Source organism: Excalfactoria chinensis, chromosome 6 (genome assembly GCF_039878825.1).
Source record: "Excalfactoria chinensis isolate bCotChi1 chromosome 6, bCotChi1.hap2, whole genome shotgun sequence".
Classification (NCBI taxonomy): Eukaryota; Metazoa; Chordata; class Aves; order Galliformes; family Phasianidae; genus Excalfactoria; species Excalfactoria chinensis.
The window spans coordinates 6,529,690-6,535,720 of NC_092830.1; positions in this window are offsets into that span (position 1 = coordinate 6,529,690).

Below are 6,031 nucleotides of genomic sequence, written 5' to 3' on the forward strand. Positions count from 1 at the left end.
GTTACTCATAAAGGTCTTGATTAAGGAAGCTTAACCTAATGCCTTTCTCATATGGGAAGTCTTCCAATGTTTGCTGATTACTTACACTGACCTTCTCTGAGATACACACCCACATAGGTCTTAGACTCTTAAGGCTCTTGAAAGGCTCCTAGTGTTTGAAAAATGAGAATGGAACTCTTTCAGTACTGTAAGAGGTCTCACTGATGTACATAGAGATACATAGAGGTACAGGTGTACATAGAGATCAATACATTTCAAGGGCTGTTAATGCAGAGACCATTAAATAAACTGCAAGCAAATACTGCAGATAATCTATTAATGTTAATTTTTTTTTCTTTGGTTAATTTTGTTCAGTAATTAATCTGATATCCACCATCTGAATAAATATATCTTTAGAATAAGATTATATTTCTTAGCATGTAAAATCAAAGGCAATGTTACCTCATGCGGTAGGAGAGGGAGTATTTACTTGTTTGCAGTTACTGGATATTGAGGTACAGTTACTTCAGAAGCCCAAGGAGTTGTCATGGTAAGGTGAATCAGTCTGAGAAACCCGAGCACTTTAGAGGAATCCGGTGCAAAATATGGTCCTTCTCCCTGTCTGAAAACCTTGAACTCAAAATGCATTGTTATTCTCACTGGCTAGATTTGTGTTCTTGCTGTAGCATGAGGTCAGAATGCTCCTTTCTTCTCAGAGGGGCAAGAGAAGAAGTGTACAGTGCTCCTCTGGCTTTTCTTTGAGTCTTTAGCTGTATGGCTGCAGTTTTACTGTGGCATGTGCGGTTTGGGGGTGTGTATATCTGTGTGTTAGTTTTGGGTTGTTTGTTCTTTATTTTCTTGTTGGTGGTGTTTTGTGGAAGATGAATAGCAGTGGCGTTACAAAGAAAGGGGTCTCAAGATCTCAGCTTTAGTTCCTAAGAACTGTCAGGCAGAATCGACATTTAAGTTTAATACTGCTTTCTAATTGCTCCTTGCTTCTCCTCATGAGACTCACGTGCATGAAAGCTTTTTCTTTTCTAAGGCAGCAGGGGTTCTCTGTGTTTGTGGCTCTCATTGAGTTCTTCCTGTGCTGGAGTCAGGGCTAACCAGGGCGCTCTGCTTGCTGTCTGGTGTGTGCTCATGCAGCCGAGAGTGAGGAAAACCAAAGAAAAGCCATCTGACAGTGAAAAGCAAAAAGCCTTTTAGAATCTGAATTCCCATGCCTGGGGATAATTGTATTTAGCTAGGATTTGGAGCTTTGTCCTTTGAATGCCATGTGCTAACAGTTTTGTATCAAAATTTCCCTTCCTTTTTAATGTCCTGAGCTCTGTAGCGTTCAGTGGATAAGAAATGAGATGGTCACAGCCAGAGGATTGTGGTTCTATGCAGGTGAAAGACTTAACGTGAGCAAGCAGTGTGTGCTTTTAGCCTGGAAGGCCAATGGTATCCTGGGCTGGATCAATAGAGGGGAGGCCAGCAGGGAGAGGGAGGAGGTTGTCCTCTTCTGCTCTGCCTTCATGAGGCCTGATGTGGGGTACTGTGGGGTACAGGCCTGGGGCACTAAGCACAGGAAAGATGTGGAGCTTTTGGGGGTGCCGGGGGAGGAAAGAGGGGGATGGTGGTGCACAGAAGGGCTGTAATGGTTATCAGAGGGCTGCAGTGTCTCTCTTCTGTTGTGCAGACAGATTGAGGGAGTTGAACATGTTTAATTTAGAGAAGGCTGAAGGGAGACCTCATTGCAGGTGAGGTGCTGGAACAGATTACCCAGGAGAGGTTTGGGTGCCCCATCCCTGGAGGTGTTCAAGGCCAGGTTGCATGGGACCCTGGGCAGCCTGGTCTGGTGCCTGGTTTAGTGGCTGGCAGCGCTCAGGGCTGCAAGTAGATGGTCTTCAAGGTCCCTTCCAACTTAAGCAGTTTTATGATTTGTGGGTGCAGTCTGTCCGTGACCCTTTTGGAGGTTACTGTTTGTAACCTAACTACTATGATTTTTATCTTTTAGGTTGTTAGTGTTCTTCCTACGCAGCTATGAAATGTGGTATTATAAAGTTCTCTGTTAGCTAACCAGGTGGATCCAAACTCAGTCTTGCTTGAATGTGTCAGTTTGTTTCATGTTGGGTAGCTTGGTTTGCATGTGTGAAACGCCTGAGTTTTAGATGTGAGACCTTTTTAATTGTTTGGATTTCATGTGTAAATTGGTTCCATGTCAGCCAAATACTATCTTCATTAGGAAACAAAATGCGCAGTCTGGCACTTAATGTTTCCATTAGCTTGTTTAAGTAGTCAGGGTTTGGAGCTGGGCCAGATTGTTTGTTCAGAGTGCATTTTTAATTGGATTATTGGTACACAATAATTGATGTATCACCGATCCATTAGTAAAATATAGATGTTTGAGAGTGTTCTGACACATCCTGGCAGAGTTGGTTTGAAATGTTTAGTTCTCTATGGCAGCCGAACCCTTTCTTCTTTTCATGCTAAATAATGAAAACGAAATGGTTTCATGGTATACTTGATATAAATCTGCCTCTAAAAATATCTATATGTATCTTTGCTTCAGATGCCTCTTCCAGTCCTTTATCTGTAAAGGAAGCAGTCATTTTCCTGTCAATGTTGAGAATGGATATCTTTATTTTTGAAGTAGGAAACTGAAATAAGGACTCCTTTCCATCAGAAGGACAGGAAATTTTTCTGAGTGAGGTTTCTTTGAGAACTGACCAGTTGTATCCATTCCTTTGGGTTTTATCTTTTCATCAGTTGTAAAGAGAAGTTGCTAAAAGGTGAATCCATTCTTAATCTGAGAGAAGATCTCTTTTTATCCACTAACAACTGAGTTATGCTAAGAATTACTTGAACTGGTTCAAAGGGTTTTTTTTGAACATCTGCCTTTGTTATGCCATCTGGATTATCATTTGTGACTTTCTTAAGGACAGCAGGTTAGGCAAGATCAATTTCTATTCCTTTTTTTACCCTCTAAGAAGCCTCTGTGGTTAGTGGAGAGTTCTGTCCTGCTGTCCACCACCACCCACCTATATACTTTTGTTATATAAATCCAGCTTTTATTTAGAAGGAGGGGACTAGAAAATAGCATGGCCTGTTGTCTGCCTACCCAGCAGCTGGGGGCAGGGGGCATGGCTGTGGGATTGCTGCCCTGAGGCCTGCATGGGTGGCTGTGGGGTGAACCAGGTGGTTACTGTTTTATAAGCAAGATGTTTTTATTAATTTTTTTATTAAAGTGATGGACCAGCATTTCTGATTGAAGGTAAATAGTTTGTACTAAAAAGTAATGCTCAGTTCATTCTGGAATACCTGAAATTGCTCTTTTTTCTCTTTTGCTTAGTCACCAAGTTCTAGTTGGAGACATAGCTAACGTTGCCTACCCCACTATAAAGGTTTTGAGGAGAGAGAACTCAGAACCATCTCCAACTCCAAATGAAAAACTGAATCACTTTCTCCAAAGTTAAACTCCTGTATCTGCTCTGTGCTGGGCAGGATGAGGAGTCAGAGCCCTATCTGACACTTGGTCTGACTCAGACTTGAATTTAGCTGGAAGCAGTTCACAGCTGCTGCCTTCTCCTTATCCCAGTGCAGCTCTCTGAAAGCTGAAGCCATCTGTCGAGGTGCCAGGCAGCCAAGGATACTAACTTATTGGTGATGTCTTGAAGAAAGGTCTTTCCTTTTTGGATATGCACATCAGTCTGTATTGTTGTCATCACAATAAATATTGTGGTCATCACAAATAGGATGGGGGGTGTTTTCCCACAGCTGCTGCATGTAAGCAGCTCTATCTCTCTCTAACCAAATCTGCTACCACTGAGCCTGCTGTCACCTTTTGGCTGCTAACAGGAAAGCTTGTGCAGGAACAGTGAATCAGAGAGCTGGTCTGATGCCTGAGGCACCTCCACAGCCAGTGGGAACAGCTGCAGCTGTGTCACTTAAGGATGCCTATTTCCCCCAAGCAAGGAGGTACTGAATGACGTGCTGTATTTGGCATTGCAGTTCTGATTGTTGTTCCTTTTTATGAAATGCCGTTCTTCCAATTTGTTTGGTCGAGTGTATGGGTAAATGTTTATGAAGGACTTAGTGCAGTGGAATGGCTTTTGGTGGCCTCAGATCTGCTAGCCACACTTTCCTCTGTCCTATCACCTTATTTAGTCAATCCCGAAATGCCCTATTGGTAGGTCATGCTGACATTTGTGGGTCTGAGCTGGTTTATGCAGAAGTTCTGAGGCTAAAGTCACACCGTGAGACACCATGGCCTATCTAAACGAGTGTTACATCTATGTGATATGAAATCTGTAGATAAAAGCAGGCTATTAATAGAATGGTTAAGTTGAAGGGGAGAAAAATCATTTTTATGGAGTCTCTGATAAGGTCCTGTGTAAGATTAAGTTAGTTTCAGTATATCCAAAGGCCAGTCTTCTGTGAAGGCTGTCTTTTGAAATGGAGTTCATCCTGTGAAGCTGAAGTGTGCAGGAAGTTCCTTCAGGCAATAGGGCAGTTACTGTTGTGAGATTCTTGTTTTTCTTATAGTATGTGAACTGTCTCCTCCTTTTCCTTGCAAAAATAAATGAATGATTTACAATGTATCTGCTGTATGAAATTAGCCAAATATTTGATCAGAATTTCTGTGTAACTGGGGAAGTCAGCCAGGGAGACAGTCTCAAGTGGAGAGGGTCTGGTTTGCTTTGCTTGAGGTCTCAGCTTATTCTGCTCCCAGGCATCAGGCTGAGCTGTGCTCATTGCTATCTGTGGGTGAAACAAGCCATCCCTTTCCCTCCTTTTGGCAGCTTTCCTAAGCAAGCTGCCTTTCCTGTATTTCTTTAAGAGCTGCTGTTCATTCCCTTGCAGATGGAATCTGCTGCTCTGTTCACCCCAAGCCACTATTCCAGAGGAATTGTTTGGTTTGGAAGAAATACTTATGCAAACCATCAGTGACCTGTGAGAGAAAGGGTGCTGTGCTGGTGCAAGGTGGAAGCTCACTTCTCTGTCACTCAGTCCTTGGAGGCTTGGAAACCAACTTGTGTTATGTGTTGGTTTCCATGTAGCCTAGGTCATTGAAAGGTGGGGAAACCCTCTGCTGCAGCATCTGTAGCTGAGCTTGCTCTTTCTGACTTCTCTTGAGGAGCTTCCTTAGACAGAAACATTATCTAACATTCTGCTTATGTTCCTGGATACTAGCATTGTTATTCTAATGTGGCACAAGTAATTCAGGATTAAAACAAACAAACAAACAAAAAAACACAACAAAAAACCATCAGGACTACAGGAATGCTTTAGAAATATAGAAGCAAAAGACAGGATATTCTTATTTATCTATTTGGTTTTTTCCTGGAGTGAAACTTTGGAAGTCTATACCTTTATCAATCATTTATTTCTTCTGGAATGAAACAGGCTCCCAGCAATCTTGCATCTATCTGTGCAAGTCCCTGTGTACATTCTCCAGCCAGGATTTACAGTCCCCAGTAGATTTCCAGCACCAGTGTACTGTTCCTTAAATGAATCTTTAAGGGCTCGTTTCCTTAGTTATATTCCCATTTTATTTAATTACACTTCCTGAGGAGAAGTCATTCTATTTTATGTTTAAGGCTGCTGTATGCATGTGAAACAAGAGGTAGATAGAACTGGTAAAAATCTATTGTGTGGAGTTATTTCTGACGGAGATGAAGCTGTGACTGTATCACCAGCATATCTGGAAGATGCACTTTCCAATGGCGTTTTGTTTGTTTTGGTTTGAATTATTTGGAGCTGTCAGGAAAAGCACAGGAGAAAAGAGAACTGTTATTTTTGTTGAAAGTAGTGCCTTCATTTATTTTAGGCTATATTGTTTGTGAAATTTCCTGAGGCTTCTTCCCAGGGTGCAGGCTTCTGTCTGAATGGGAGTTCAGTGTTACAGGGGTAGGGGAAAGCCGAAGGTGTTCTTGGTATTTTTCAAGTGCCTAATTTTTCCTCTTGCAACTGCTCTTTCTGCTTCTGTAGGGCCATAGCTTAGCCCTCCTCGTGCTAATTAGAAGCATTGCTGTTTCCCTGGTTTCTGAAGCCCATCTCAGGAGGGATA